General features: G+C 38.7%; 1 protein-coding gene across 1 annotated transcript in view; it reads left to right on the top strand.

The window, feature by feature from the left end:
* Nucleotides 1–17,082, top strand: part of PTPRD (protein tyrosine phosphatase receptor type D) — a gene marked incomplete at its 3' end in the record, with an annotated part of 401,990 nt that overhangs the window by 72,066 nt on the left and 312,842 nt on the right. The window lies entirely within an intron of this gene.

The following is a 17,082-nucleotide window of genomic DNA, read 5'->3' as shown; positions in this document are numbered from 1 at the left end:
TCCGGCTGGAGACCTGTGACTAGCGGTGTTCCCCAGGGGTCAGTGCTGGGTCAGGTCCTGTTCAACATCTTCATCGACGACCTTGATGAGGGAATAGTGTGTGCCCTCAGCAAGTACGCCAATGACATAAAGCTGGGAGGAGTGGCTGACATGCCAGAAGGCTGTGCTGCCATTCAGCAAAACCTGGACCGGGTGGAGAGATGGGCAGGAAGAAACCAAATGAAGTTTAACAAGAGCAAGTGTAGAGCCCTGCATCTGGGAAGGAACAACCGCACGTATCAGTAAAGGCTGGTGGGCGACCTGCTAGAGGGGAGCTCTGCAGTGCATTGCTGCTCTGCAGAGCTCCCCTCTAGCAGGGGGGTCCTGGTAGATGACAGGTTGACCACGAGTCAGCGGTGTGCCTTGGTGGCCAAGAGGGCCAAAGGGATCCTGGTGTGCATTAAAAGGAGTGTGGCCAGCAGGTCAAGGGAGGTGATCCTCCCCCTCTATTCTGCCCTGGTCAGGCCTCACCCAGGGTACTGTGTTCAGTTGTGGACTCCACAGTACAAAAAAGACAGGGATCTCCTAGGAAGAGTCCAGTGGGGGGGCTCAAAGATGATATGGGGCCTGGAGCATCTTCCTTATGAGGAAAGGCTGAGAGACCTGGGTCTGTTCAGCCTGGAGAAAAGAAGACTGAGAGGGGATCTCATCAATGTGTATAAATACCTTAAGTGTGGGAGACAGAGGGATTTGGCCAAGCTCTTTTCAGTGTTTTTTGGGACAGGACAATGTGTAATGGCCACGTGATGGAGCTCAGGCAGTTCCGCACCAACATGTGATAGAACTTCTTCATGGTGAGGGTGACAGAGCACTGGAACAGGCTGCCCAGGGAGATTGTGGAGTCTTGTTCTCTGGAGATATTCACGGCCCGTCTGGATGCCTACCTGGGCAGCCTGCTTTGTCAGAGGGGTTGGACCCAATGATCTTTCAAGGTCCCTTCCAACCCCTTAAATTCTGTGACTCTGTGACTCTGTGATATGACAGAGGATTGTGTTGAAGAATTCCGGCTCTGGATATCCAAATGTTAAAGATTGTTTGAAAGAAATCCTTGCATTTTCTCAGTTAATCCAATTGTTGCTGTTACCCTCATTTAAAAATGAATAATTGAATAAATAAATGTATTCGTAATTCTGTCAGTAGTGTACTTTCTAGCATTTGATGTAGGTAGACTAAGCCATCATCTCAACATTTGAATAATTTTCCTAAGTAGAAAGCCTCTTTTCAAATTAATGGTATACTGCAACATGCACAGTACTAAGGAAAAGAAAGGAAATATTTATAGTTCTTTCTCCTGACTTCTGACCCTTGAAATGAAAATCACTTTCCCCACCCCCTCAGATGCTCTTAACTCTTGGGAAAAAAATATTTTATTTTTTATTTTTTAAAGAGTTGCTTTTCTTGGCATAAATTGGTTTCAACAAGATTAGATGATGCAGCTGTCTTCAAAATACAATGGCACACATAAGAGTCTGAAACATGAGCCCGAAGTCAGACATGCCCCAAAATTTCCTGTTTGCCTTTTTTACAGACCTTTCTAAAGCTATGCTGATACCCATTGCATAGTCTTCTCTATACTTTTTTTTTTTTCTTTTACTCTAAAGAAATACAGTTGAAAAGCGTTTTGAAAGTTCCCTGTTGACTAATGACTGTGTCCCTAAGTCATTCACAACTGTGTACTTCAAATGAGGCTTTTCAAAATATTGAAAAATTGGTTACAGATGGCTGCACACCCTGACAGTTGAAAATAAAACTCCCATACCAGTCATAACTAGAAATTCAATTTAGCTTATGCATAGTGAGAAAAACAAAACGTAGTTTCTTTCCAAAGAGGCAACAGTGCAGTGAGAACTTCTACAGTTGCCTTTCATGCACTGATAATTAAAAAAAAAAAAAAAATCACAACAAAATCCCTAACTGGAAAATACACGCTCCTTTTATAATTACCTATTTCAAAGATGTAATTGAGCATTTCATTATAAAGATGCTAATCAATCCAGAACAATACTCCTGGGACAGCACTCACATCCAGATACATAACAGTTATAATAACAACACTGCAGAAACTTTACCAGGTTATGATTAGTTGCTCAAGCGTTTCTGTTGTGATTGATGAAACTCCCACAAGGTGCATTACAGTGTTCCATGTAGAACTTCTCTTCAGGGCTCATCTCCTAGGCTTTGGTTGCAGTGAAAAAGTAGATGCTTTGTTGTCAGTATAAAAACATTTAAAAACAAGCTTCATCTAGGAAGATTCTTGTTTTCTTTTTGTAATTGGTGAGTTTTTTATTTTGTTTCTTGTCTTCTTTTCTAAAGAATCATTATTTGCAACTTCCTCTGATTTTTTTTTGTTGAGGTTTTATTTAGAATTCTAGAATACAAGTACCTGACACGGAGCCTGGAAAATAAATACTAAACAACACTTTTACCACATTGCTAAATAAATATTTAAAAAATAGTAATAAAAAATAAATAAAAAATAAACCAAATCAACAAAGTAGCATTGCTTCCCATTGTGTACAACCTATAATATGGATGTGCTTAGAAAATATCCAAACAAAAGATTTATGCAGATAACTGTAAATATATAAAATACTGAATACATAAAAATTGATGAGATGTATCTTATAAATCTCACAGTTTACAAGAAAATAGAACATAACTGTTCTATTTTTTTCTTATGGTGTTTGAGTTCTCTTTTGTTTAAAAATATTAATGTTTTGTGTAATATTAAAATCTTCTGATATATTTTTACTTGCTATTTTTCTGCAATCATTATTTATATCTTTGTTTAAAAAAAAAAAAAAAGTTCTCTTATGCTCTCTGGCTACTGTTCCAGGCTGAATTACTGTCTGACTTTCTATACTTTTAAATAAGATGGTTTGGAAGAACATTTTGACAATTTATTACGTCTGTGAAAAGTCTCTCAGCTTTCATTTCAGCAATCTTTTTTTTTTTTTTTTTTTTTTCAGTAATTGAGGTTTATGCTGAGGAAGAAATTTTAAGGAGCATATTAGGCAAGTCAGGTGTAATTTTAAATTTTAGTTCAGTAATACCTACTGGTTTTCGTATTACGCTGCTGATCTGACTTCACAAAATCTGAATTTGCTACTGCAGCACCAGAAGGAAAAGTAGAAAAACAAACAAACAAACAAACAAAAACTGTTTACTTGTGTGGCTGCAGAAGTTGTGGTTCACCTGTAGACCTGCTTTACATGGGTGGCATCTTTCTGCAGGGGGAGCATGGTGGCTTCTGGCTGCCAGTGCCTGGGATGAGCCCTTGTGGTAATTAGTAAGCCAGGGAGTTCCACAGAGGGACACGGCACGTGTCCTTCCCATGTCATAAGCAGGATTTTATGTCATGTTCTGGTGAGAGAAGTAAGGTAAAATGAATCCTTGAAAGTTCTGTTGATAAGAATGCGTGAAGGCTTAAAATTGCTGTGTGATATCTTAACAGGATTCAGATTTTTGTGATCGTAGTATATAACATTTTTGTATTTTATTATCTGTTACACAGCAAAAGTGCAAAACTCTCTCTGTATATAGATAGATAGATAGATAGGTAGATGGATGGATAGATTTGATAGCCACCTGGATGAACACTTATTATATATTTCATTAGTTTTTGGCAAAATAGAAGGAAGTGTGTAGTTGAAAGCTAAGCTTTCAACTTTCAAACTTCTTTAGTTTGAATGCCATATGTTCACAGATCATGGCTTTCCAACAAGAAATAGAGGGAAAAAGCAGAAAAACAGAATCCTTCCTGGGAAGTATGAGGTGTGTGTCCAAAAGGTAGATGGAATGTCTATTCGACCTTTTGATAAAACTTTAAACTCTCCACATCTGTTGTTTTTGAGATTGTGTGTGTGTGTTCTGAAACCTTGCTGCGCAGGTGGTGTGCTTTGCTGGTCAGTAGCTGCATTGCTCTTCTTATGGCTTAATAATAATAATAATAATAATAATAATAATAATAATAATAACAATAACTCTACTACTACTACTACTACTACTACTACTACTACTACTACTACTACTTCTACTACTACTACTACTACTATTTTGTCGTGCTAAGATAAAGCGTTCTGAATGACAGCTCTAATCTGAAACACCATTGTTTTCATTTTCTCAGCTATGCATTTTTTCTAAAAGGTAAAAAATAATAATTAGAATAATAAACTCCCTTTTGTGTGCTATTTTTAGCCTATTTTCATTCTTTGCCTTTTGACTATTTATTTAAGACAGACTGACAATAGTTTCTGCAGTTTGTTATTTTATCTATTTATTTATTTACAGTAGTTTTATGTCTGATTTGTCTTCCTAATTTAAGAAGAAAGGCACAAGAAGGACAATTATCTGTTTCAGAAGCATGTCATAGTCAGAACTTGTGAGAAATGTGTTGAGTATAAAGCAGTATTATATATACTTCTTTGGGCAGGATGGAACTACTTCAGTAGTGAAGGGGAAAACCACTGCTGCTCAATGTGTTGTCACCTGTTAAAATTGGTGTGGTCCAGGCCACTGTGCACAATTGCTATTGCAACAGCATTTCCACAGATCCATAAAATACAGTTCAAATTTATTCTTTCTCACAATAATGAAGTGTTTATTTTGGTAGGTAATAAGAATGAAAAATGACTGCTATTGTACTAATTAATGTTTTGCATAATTACCTCCAGTTAACCTGTATGACTATCAGACTCAGAGGCTGGAGACAGAAGTATCATAATGATTAAGAGTATGTTACAACAGTGTGGGAGTCATGGCTTTCTTGCAAAATCAGGGTGGTTGCATACGACTAAGTGTATAACGGTTACAATGACAGATGGAAATGTCTTTCCCTGGATGTCAGTACAGCACTTCAACTTTAAACTAGCATTTTCTTTGTTTGCTATATTGTCAGCTGTTGCTTGCTAGGCTGTTTCCATGAACCTTTCTGGGGGGAAGAGAGAGATAGAGGATTATTTATTTAGGGTTGAGAGAAACAAGACATGTGATTGAAAGATATGAGAGGTAGGCCTAGAAGAAGAGTTTTCTGAAAATTAATTGTTGACATTCTGTAGGATTTTGGTTTTGGATACTACCAGATCTTACTATATACTCAACTGTGAATCTATTTCTCATCTATCATCTTGTTAGCTGAGCACGTGATCATGCATTATAGCACTTATATCCATCTTACTTCCTGATTTGTGTATGTTTTTGGTACCTCTTATTTTCTTCTTGATCCATCGCAAAAGCATCAATAGTGTATTCTAGTAAAGCATGCTATGCAGTTACAAATATAACCAGTTCAAGAGTGAAAAAGGTTCAGAAACCTTCCCCTTAAAGAGCCAGCAAATTGTAAAACAATTCATGTGTAATTACTGTTACCAAACTCCCTATCCAGAAGAAGTTATATACTTCTCAATCATTAGGTTCAGCTTTTTTTCAAAATTCTGGAATCTTTAATGTATGAATGACTTGTAGATGCTGAACACGGAAGGAATTGCACTCCAGTTCAAGGATGATCTTTTTTGGGAGAAATGTTAGGTAACGTGTGCTTTGGGATTATTGTTTTGCAATTTATTAAATTAACCTGACAATAGAACCAGATAATTGTTAGGTTCTTTGAAATTAATCATTGAAGATTGAGTATATGGTTTGTTTAGCAAAGCTTTTTGGTTACTAAGAGCAAAATAAATTTCTTGAGAGTTTTATAGTTACAGATTCAGGTAATAAAATAAGTTAATAATGAACGAATACATAGCAAATGTCAAAATATGTTCTCTGGTGGGTAGATTGTTAGAACAGGAAATTTTACAATGGAAATCTTTTGTTGTTGTTCTTAGCTGTTTTCACCAAATCGAATGCAAGAGGTCTGTGGGAGTATCTCCTTTCCTTCTGGTTTTCACTTCTGACATGCGGGGGATTGAGCTATTGTTTCTACAAAGCACTTTAAGTAGCCTTCTAAGCCACTCGTTTCTACTACTTACAGATAAATGTTAGTTTTCAACACGTACTATAGAGAAAACAATATTTTGAGCCACGCTGTGTGCCCCTGCTGAAGATTTTGCAAAGGATATTATTTTATATGAAAACTGGCCTGTCAACATTAGTAGATTTGTTTGTGTACCAGATGGTTCTTTGCTTATTTGGTAAGCTTCTGACAATTAAAATATCTATAGTATTTTGTTGACTTTTAACTTTTTCAGAGTGCATAACATTACTTTTGATTTTCCTCGGAGTATAAAAAAAAAATATTGCTTGTAACAGTTTGTAGTTCTCATCTTCATTTTTTCCAAAGGGGGAACTGTGGACTACTATGTGCTGTTATGTCATATCTTAGTATGGGAAATGCATAGTGCTTTTATTGCTTCAGGAAGTTTTTGTACTTTTTTATCAAATCATTTTATAATGCCAACTACTTTTGAAAAATAACTATTCCAGCTCTCCATCTCTTCCTCTGATACAATTCTATTGCCATCAGCAACATTATAATAAAGTGCAGTCAGGCTAAGCTAGCTGCGGCTGGATTACTGTCCTATGTGTACTGCAAATTCACTGTCTCAGTCAGTCATGCTTCAATCTGATTAGGCAACAAGTATATTGGATAGTACTGAAACAAAACTATAAAGTGAAAAGGAAAAAGAAAAGTCATAAAGGGAGAACTTGCAGAATAATATAATAGAGAAAGGATGCGTCTGGAGTCTGACTGTTGAAGTCAGATTTGACCTACTAGCTCCAGACTTGAGAATATACTTACAGTTTTTAGTATTTGCAGTACACAGTATGCTTCAGCTGTGCCAGATCCTAAAGACAAGGCCCAACCTTAATATTTCACAATTCCCATGCTGAAAAGACTAAGAAGAAGCCAAATTCTTCAAAACCAAAGATGGCTCTTTAGATATATGGAAAGTTGTCAAGCCTGTGTCATATGCATAGCAGTGAGGCTGTAGGTTTATATACATTGCTAGGTAGTCTACACCTGTATCTCTGGGAGGAAGCAAGCTGAAGGAAGATGCTGAGTTTGACAGCAACAGCGGACCCTGAGTTCAAGTGCAACCTATAGGAGTGGTGCAGTTCTGTAGCTGGGAGCACAGAGATGCTGTGCTGGGAGCACAAACTGCTGATTTTGCTGTCCCTTCTCCTGTGGGTGTCTGATGAGTCTGTGGTACATAGCCCATGTTTTAAGAACATTTTGGTATGTGTCTCACACACGTATACTAAAGATGGTAGCCATGCAGCTCCAGCATTGTACAAGTAATGTAGAGGCAGGTTTCTGTTATTTTTTTTGTTAGTCCATGTGTTTGTGCTTTTCATTTGCTTTTGTTTTCTTTTTAGCACAGCAAGGGCAAGCAGGGGAAGACTTTAGCTAACTGGTTATGGCAAATAGCCTGGTGATTGCTGTTTCTGTTTTTCTTCTTTTGAAACAGAAGACAAAACCAAAAAAAAATAAATCAGTCTGTATAGGTTTTTGCATAGAAATACTTATTGTATTTGTTCTTAAACCAGTGTTTTGAGGTAAATAATACCAATCAGGTAAAAGGCTAGATTTGCTATATTCTAGGCTACTGTTTATCTTTTTTTAAAAAAAATAAAAAATAAATAAAAAAAGATATTCTACAGGGTGTATTGTTTCTTTTCTGTTGTTGGAGGAAACATATAATAATACAGATTATCCAAGATATTTATTTTTACACCTAAAGCAAAATAAAAGTAGCTTTAAGCTGTTGTTCCTTTTTGTTTGATTGTTTGTTTTGAAAAAGGGCCAGAAGGAATATGAGCAAAGTTAGAACTAGACTATTCCAACGCAACCACAGCTAAATAGTTTACAGTATTATTCGGTGTCAGGAGTCAAGACTTGAGGTATTGACAGAGTTTATTTTTTTCAGGCAATCATCCTTTCTATTGGTGTGTATATGTATTTCCTGAATATACAAGAAAGAATCCTGACCCCCGTAAATCAGCACCAAAATTTCCATTGTCCTGAGCCAGTCAAGGTCTTTAATCATATAAAACTCTCCAGCATAGTACATCAGCTTGGCCTACCAAAAATACATTAGGGACAGTTCTTGACTTGTATAAACAACCTACCTCTGCAGAAGACTTAGAAGGAGATATTTCATTTTGTCTCTCAAGTTGCTATCTGTGTCTTTGTAACATGTTTTAAATTTTTCAGTGTTGGTTCTCAACAATATATTACCTTAGTATGCATGAACAGATAGCATTATATGTTTTTCTACAATATTCTTCCCTCAGGAATACATTGTGCAGCATTTCCAGCATAATAAATATATATATATATATATTTGATCTGTTATTTGGGACACACAGAGTCAAGAATACCAAATGCTCTACTAAATTGTTTGTGCATCATGGATAAGAAAAGCAGATAATCTGCAGAAGTGACTACTATGTCAGAGCTTTTTCAGGGGTGAGATATGTGACAGCTTACAAGTTGGCATTTTGTAATTGATAGTTGGTAATTTAGAATGTGAATGAAGCTATATGAAGATCAAGTTAGACAGGGTTTTCTCTGCATGGTTTAAGGTTACACATGAACATTGGTATTTCAGTGTATAAAAAAAGGAACAACTTTCTAAATGAGGAGAAAGCTTTCTCATGTGATTTTTAATGTGCTTTGCTGTCATGTAATTCATTTAGTCATTATATTAGTTTCATTAGTCTGTTTTCTTCATTTCTTTGTTTATTGCAAAGTCATTTATTTTCTGTTTTACATGGTAACAGAAGAGTGCTTGCTGATGTCCCAGACAGAATTACAATGTAAAAGCAGGTTGAATATAATTTTAAAATTGTTTAATATAATCAAAATTCAAACCGTCCCTGCCACTCAATGGTGTTTTTGTATTGGTATATTTCAAAGGCCTTCTTGAGATCAGAAACCTGCTGTTCTAGCTGAGTATTCAGTCGTGCTGGAATAGCTATAATAGAGAAATTCAGAAATGATAGAGGAGCGCTAAGGTATACTGATATCCAGGGACTGATGAGACTAAGATCTGGAACACACAAGCAAGCTCCCTTCCATCCTTTCCTAGATGCAGAGGGAAACTTAGATACAAGAGATGAGGAAAAGGCTGAGGTGCTTAATGCCTTCTTTGCCTCAGTCTTTAGAGGCAAAACCAGTTGTTCTCTGGATACCCAGCACCCTGTGCTGGTGGAAGGGGATGGGGAGCAGAATGTGGCCCTCATAATTCACCAAATAATGTTTGGCGACCTGCTACAGGACTTGGATGTATGCAGGTCGATGGGGCCAGATGGGATCCACCCAAGGGTACTGCGAGAACTGGTGGAGGAGGTGGACAAGCTGCTCCTGGCTATCAGGGGAGGTGCCAGTCGACTGGAGGCTAGCAAAAGTGATGCCCATCTACAAGAAGGGCTGGAGGGTAGACCCGGGGAACTATAGGCCTGTCAGTTTGACCTCAGTGCCAGGGAAGCTCATGGAGCAGATTATCTTGAGTGTCACCATGCGGCACTTGCAGGGTAACCACGTGATCAAGCCCAGTCAGCATGGGTTTACGAAAGGCAGGTCCTGCTTGACAAACCTCATCTCCTTCTGTGATAAATAACACACTAGGTGGATGAGGGAAAGGCTTTGTATGTGGTCTACCTTGACTTCAGTAAGGCTTCTGACAGTGTTTCCCACAACATTCTCCTCAAGAAACTGACTGCTTTTGGCTTGGACTGGCATATGCTTTGTTGGGTTAAAAACTGGCTGGATAGACAGGCCCAAAGAGTTGTGGTGAATGGAGTCAAATCCAGTTGGAGGCTGGTCACTGGTGGAGTCCCCCAGGGCTCAGTACAAGGGCCAGTCCTCTTTAATATCTTTATCGATTATCTGGGTGAGGGATCGAGTGCACCCTCAGCAAGTTTACAGATGACACCAAGTTAGGTGCGTGTGTCGATTTGCTCGAGGGCAGGAAGGCTCTGCAGGAGGATCTGGATAGGCTGGACTGACAGGCTGAGGCCAACTGTATGAAGTTCAACAAGGCCAAGTGCAGGGTCCTGCACCTGTGCACAACAACCCCAAGCAGTGCTACAGGCTGGGAGAGGAGTGGTTGGAAAGCTGCCTGGCAGAGAAGGACCTGGGAGTGATGGTGGATAGTCAGCTGAATATGAGCCAGCAGTGTGCTGAGGTGGCCAAGAAGGCCAACAGCATCCTGGCTTGTATACAAAGCAGTGTGACCAGCAGGTTTAGGGAAGTAAATGTCCCCCTGTACTCGGCTCTGGTGAGGCCACACCCCGAGTACTGTGTTCAGTTTTGGGCCCCTCGCTACAAGAATGACATCGAGGTGCTTGGGAGAGTCCAGAGAAGGGCGACGAAGCTGGTGAGGGGTCTGGAGAACAAGTCTTACGAGGAGTGGCTGAGGGAGCTGGGTTTGTTCAGGCTGGAGAAGAGGAGGCTCAGGGGCGACCTTATCACTCTCTATAAGTACACTAAAGGAGGCTGTGGGGGTTGGTCTGTTCTCCCACTGCCTGGTGACAGGACAAGGGGGAAGGGGCTAAAGTTGTGCCAGGAGAGGTTTAGGTTGAATATTAGGAAGAACTTCTTTACTGAAAGGGTTGTGAGGCATTGGAATGGGCTGCCCAGGGAAGTGGTGGAGTCACCATCCCTGGAGGTCATTAAAAGACGTTTAGATGTAGAGCTTAGCTATGATATGGTTTAGTGGAGGACTTGTTAGTGTTAGGTCAGAGGTTGGACTCGATGATCTTGAGGTCTCTTCCAAGCTAGACAATTCTGTGATTCTGTGATTCTGTGATTCTGTGATTAGTTAACTGAGTTAAGCTAAACAAACAAAAACAAACAAACAAACAAACAAAAAACTATAATGCTACTGTTCTTGCAGAATCATGTTTGGGATTTTAAGAATTTGAATAATTCACCGTACTGAATTGCAAACTACAGAATTATGCTTATGAAATGTGTTAATGATGATACAAAGCTAAAAAGATTGCCTTCCATTATGGTAGAAAGTGCTGCTATTATCGAGGATGATCTGAATATCATATTAAAGGAATTAGATCCAGTGGACTAGAATTACAGAAATAGATTGCCTTGGCTATAAGAGGTACAAAGTAAACTGAGGGCTATGGAGAACAAGTCTTATAAGGAGCGGCTGAGGGAGCTGGGATTGTTCAGCCTGGAGAAGAGGAGGCTCAGGGGCGACCTTATCGCTCTCTATATGTACTTTAAAGGAGGCTGTGGGGGTTGGTCTATTCTCCCACTGCCTGGTGACAGAACAAGGGGGAAGGGTCTAAAGTTGCGCCAGGGGAGGTTTAGGTTGGATATTAGGAAAAACTTCTTTACTGAAAGGGTTGTGAGGCACTGGAATGGGCTGCCCAGGGAAGTGGTTGAGTCACCATCCCTCCATCCCTAGAGGTTTTAAAAGACGTTTAGATGTAGAGCTTAGTGATATGGTTTAGTGGAGGACTGGTTAGTATTAGGTCAGAGGATGGACTAGGTGATCTTGGAGGTCTCTTCCAACCTAGATGATTCTGTGATTCTGTGATTCTGAGCTGTCTTTTAAATTTCCTTCATCATGTGCTTGTGTTTTGGCTTTTTTAAGAATAAAACCAGAATGAAGCACAGCATTTCTATAGCACATTAACTATGAAAACTTTATCATGTTTAATCAATAAAAGAGCAAAATAAATGTAGAACTGTGGAAAATGTATTATTTTTCCTTTAGAAGACATTTCTTTAACCAGAGGTATTTCAGAATTTATTTTGGTTAAACAGCTTCTGAGCTGCATTTTTTATGCATTTTTTTCCCCAGTAATGATTTAGCTGCCAGTCAGTTATTTGCAGCCAAGATTTGTCTATGAAATCTGTTTATTTTCTTCTTAACGGAGAGATCTTAGTTGATATGCAAGGATTTGAAGTATTGGTGTGTGTTACTTGACTTGGTTCTAGTAATCTTTGAAATTTCTTATTTGTATCTCTTCACTTGCATATGTATGGTATTAGAAATCAGTGACTAGGGAATGGATGTAATTTAAGATTGTGGATGCGATAAATGAAGCGTAGCATTCTTTTCATGCATTCATGCATTCTTCTATTTCAATCTGTGCATACTGCTTCTTACAGGAACACTTTAAAAAAAAATAAATAAAAAAAGAAGTAAGAACTATCCAGTTGTTTTCCCAGGGGTTCTTGTCAAAGACCAGATAGCTCTGAACTAAAATTCTACTTGAATAATTTCAAAACTTACAGAAGCTGAACTGCAAATCCTATCTTTAGTAGCACTAAGCAGCACTCGTATCTTCTCATTCCTGTATTCCAAGATTTCATAATGCTTTCATGCTTAAACTTTATTTCCATTCCTCTCTACATATGCTTTGTCTTCTTTTTTTTTTTTTGTCTGTGTTCAAGTCTCTTTTGAGAGGTTTTCCCTGCTCTCTAACACAAACTAGAGAGAGACAATCACCTTCTCAGACCTGCTGGCCAGTCCTCTGTTGATGCAGTTGAACTTCTGGGCTTCAAGCCCACACTGCTGGCTCATGTTCAGATTTTTGTCCACCAGAACCTGCAAGTCTTTTTCTGGAGGGCTGCTCTCATTGAGTTCTTCTCCCATTGTATACTCATGTCTGGGATTGCCCTGAGCTGTGTGCAGTATCTTGAACTTGTCCTTGTTGAACCTCATTAGGTTCACATGGACCCACTATCAAGGTTGTCTAGATCCCTTTGGATGGCATCCCTTCCTTCTGTTTTGCCAGCTGCACCACTCAGCTTAATGTCACCTGCAAACTTGCTGAGGCTGCACTCGATCCCATTGTCTTTGTCATTGATAAAAATACTAAGCAGTACCAGATCCAGAACAGACCCCTGAGGGACACCACTCATCACCATCCTCCACCTGGACATAGAGCGCTGGACATACTCTCTGGGTATGGCTTTCAAGCCAAATCCTTATTCACTGAATGGTCCACTCATCAAATCCATATCTCTCCAAGCTGGAGATAAGGATGGCATGTGGTACCATGTCAAAGGCCAGACATTACAGAAGGCCAGACATCAATCAGTCTTCCCTTGTCAACTGATGCAGTCACTCCATCACAGAAGGCCACCAGATTGTGGCCTTCTGTCAAAGTTTGCTGTTGGTGAAGTCACGCTGGCTGTCCCAGTGGATCACCTCCTTGTCCTGCATGTGCCTTGACATTGCTTCCAGGAGGATCTTTTCCATGATCTTGCCAGGAACAGAGGTGAGGCTCACCAGTCTGTAGTTCCCTGGGTCTTCCTTTAATTTTTTAAAAAAGGCAGTGGTGTTTCCCTTTTTCTAGAGATCAAGGACTCTCTGCCTGACCACCACGACTTTCCAGATACGATGGAGAGTGGCATGGCTACTACATCAACCAGTTCCCTCAGGCCCCTGGCATGCATGTCTTCAAGCTCCAAAGACTTGTACCTGTTCAGTTTCATCAAGTGGTCTTGAACCTGCTCTTTGCTTATTGTGGGAGGGACTTTGGTCCCCCAGCCCTCACCTGCAGTTTCTTGGAAATGAGAGATGTGGGAAGCTTGACTGGCAGTGAAGACTGAAGTAAAGAATTTACTGAGAATCTCAGCCTTCTCCATGTATGTTGTTACCAGTTCTCCCTTCTCATCTGTCAGAGAGTATACACTTTCACTGGCCTTTTTTTTTTTTTTTTTTTTTCCTGAGCAATGTACCTATAGAATCCCTTCTTGCTATTCTTCTCATCCCTTGCCAAGCTCAGTTCCATCTGTGCCTTGTCTTTCCTAATCCTACCCCTGCATATCTGACACCATCCCTGTGCTCTTCAGATGTTTCATTTGTCTAGTTGATCCTTCTAAAGAAGTGCATGTGCACATACCCTGGTGCCGTCATCTGCCAAGTCCCCACTGGAATTCTTTTGTGTCTCTGCATTTGAGAGTCTAGGGGGTGGACATCTCAGCTTTTATTGATTCTATTGATAGATACAATTAATAAGGGAACATCTATCCTCATATTTAGTTATGTGCTAATGATAGATACAGATAGATATATTACCTAGTTCCACCATTTAGTTTTCACCCTTGTATTAACAACTAATTTGTATGAGGAAAAGAACCAAAATAACTCTTGTGGGGAAAAAAATAATGATTCAAAACTAGCTCTTTTAGAGATACTGTGTTTCAAAGTAAAGGTGTTTTTTTTTTTTTTTTTTTTTTAGAGAACTTAATATGGCTGTAATTTATTTATGCAATTTATGCACAAATCATCCTAAATAAAAACACCTCTTATTATTTTTGTAATAGCTGTTGATCTCTTCATAACTGTTGTGATCTGTTTGCCATAAAGGAGAAACCCCATCTTTCTGCAATTGCACAGTGTGGATGTTTTAACAAGGGCTGCTGAGAAAATACCTCCCTGTTGGTTTATCCTGGTAGACACATGTTGACTGTCTGAGGAAGAATGTCGTATAATCCCATGCTGCAATTTCTCTCTGTGTTTTCACTATCTCTGGTACTCCACTCTGGATGTAACAAACCATTGTCAGGAGGAAATGGAAAAGTGAAGAGAGTTCTTATTTTAAGAATTGTTACTTTATTTAGATGAACTTTTTACTTTGAAGATAGCTTTTTATTATGAAGATACCTTTATATATATACTTAATATGTGATTGCTAATTACATTTAGTCACTGAAAGGAATTGTGCCAGTTTTCACAGATAAAGTATAGACCTACATACCATCTGGTTATCAATCTCAAATCTGGCACTGTTTTCAGCAGCAGGGGTCCTGGCTGAAATTATTATTATGATTTTTAACGGAAAGCTGAAGCAGAATTGTATGGACAAACTTGATAGTACCTTCCTGTCTTTGGTTGTTTCTCTCTAGTGCTATCAGTCCATCACCTGCATGACTCTACTAACAGTATATTTTCAACTCACTTGAAAGAAAGAAGGATCCACCATGCTATCTTTCTTCAAGTGCTTCTGTTTACTTGACCTAAAATACCATAAGTTGGCTATGGAGGAATAGGAAGCTGCACAGAAGACATTCTCCTGAAAGCCTTATTAGTGTGTTTATCAGGCTAGCTAAAGCCATGACACTCAGGACCAGAAAAGAAAGAAACTACTAAACTTTGGCTTGCATGATCATGTTGAAAGCAGAGACAATGAGTACAGTATTCCTAAGTGCCTGTATGTGTGCATTTACAGTGAGTGAATGGACTTTGTGTTTTAATTAACAAAAAACTACTACTTTTTCTTGTCACCTTTTCTTTGTCGGATTTTGTGATACATCCCTTATTCTCCAGACAACTTGTAGATGATAAATGTAGATATTTACATATCATTGTCATGAGATATATAAAATTCTTTTTTTTTTTTCTTTTGCCTAGGCAGATAGGTTTTTGTTGTTGTTGTTTGTTTTGTATTTGTTTTGTTTTGTTTTTCCTATTACATTTAATTGGAAAAACCTATCACATTTAATTTAGTGGGAGTGTTTGGAATGTGAGAAAATCACCTCCAGTGCCCTGTTAAAAAACAGTTATGTAAAACAAGCAAGCACCTTTTTGGTCACCTTCTTTTTCCCTTCTCTGTCCCTTCTTTTTCCCTTCCCTTTCCCTTCTCTGTCTAATTAAAAGTAATTAATTATTACTTTTGTTTTCTCTTCAATTCCTCCCCCACCAAAGGGAGCAGGTTCAGATACAGATCTTAGCACCCACCACGTTTTTGCTGTTCAGTTTAATACATGTCAACATGTTTACGTGCCAATAAAATTATAAGATTTCGTCTTTAAGGGAGCTGTCTTTGGAGGTACTGTAGGTCTCCCTTGTAACTTGTGCAGTCTAACAGAAGCAAAATCAAAATTGTCTCTTCCTTGGAAGTGTATTTCATACATCTCCATCTTTGTGATAGCATAGGAATCATTATGTAGCAGTTGGTTCTGATACGCTTGCACAGACACAAATTGAGTCCGACAGGACTGATGTCTCATGGACTTTGCTGTCATTTGAAACACTGGCATGAGGATGGTAGCAATGAAAGAGTGGGAGCTGGTGCCTTCAGCACTTTGCCTACAAAGATTTCTTAGGTTTATATTTTTTGATAGCTGTAGATGATTCAAGAGAGAATATAACAAAAAAGATTCCTAGCAGCCGTAGATTTCTAACAGCTGCTCACTTCTTTTCTTCCTTCTTGCGTGGATTCTTTCAGCATTGCACTGTACTATGAAATGGGCTCTTTATACCACCCACAAATCTGTAAGATCTATCTAGTGGAATGGTAATTAGTATAATTTTTTTTCCTCCCTTTTGTTTTTTATCTTCCATGCTTGGAAACCACTCATGCACAGTAATGAAAAAGATATGCACTCCTTACTGTCCTTAAGCTGAACTTCACACTTGCCAAAGTTTGTGTGTTGCAGGCCCTTAGAAAAGTACAATTAAATTTCAGTGTATTTTAGTGGCAATGTCAGGCTATTTGGGGATATCACGAGTATTCCCTGTGAGAAGGCAAAGCACTTTTATGTTCTTTAATTTCTATCATAGCTCAGAGTGATGAATTTGTGCAAGAGTGGGACACTACTTTTTGACATCCAGTACTTGAGCTCTAGTGCTCCCAGTGTATGATATTCAACTGACATTATAACATCATAATAAATGAGGTGGAGTGATTTGGAATCTAAACCCTTTATTCAATATTCAATGCTGGATTTATTTATTTATTTATTTATTTATTTCAGTACTAGGCATAGTGCTCTGATCATTAGAGGAAATCACAACAAGAGTTTCAACCTCTGAAAGTTGTTGAACTATGCAATATGCTAGTATTTTATGTCTAGCTTTAAGAACACCTCATGAAGCAGATTTAGCTATATTATTCCTAGCAGATGTCAGGGCATCAGCTCCCAGTATGCTGTTATTCTGTTTAGTGAATCCACTTTGAATCTCTTCTTGCAACACGAGTATTCCAGTGTTGTATTATACTTCATTAAGAATGACAGTTCCTGTGATTCAAAAGCTGCTGTTAAATAAAAGATGATCCAGAATGTGACAGATGCGTGATTATGGTAGAAGAGGTACACTGAGAAAAAGTTGGAGCAGT

The sequence above is a fragment of the Netta rufina genome (genome assembly GCF_964035555.1).
Source record: "Netta rufina genome assembly, chromosome: Z".
Taxonomy (NCBI): domain Eukaryota; kingdom Metazoa; phylum Chordata; class Aves; order Anseriformes; family Anatidae; genus Netta; species Netta rufina.
This window is presented reverse-complemented; position numbering and strand designations above follow the sequence as displayed.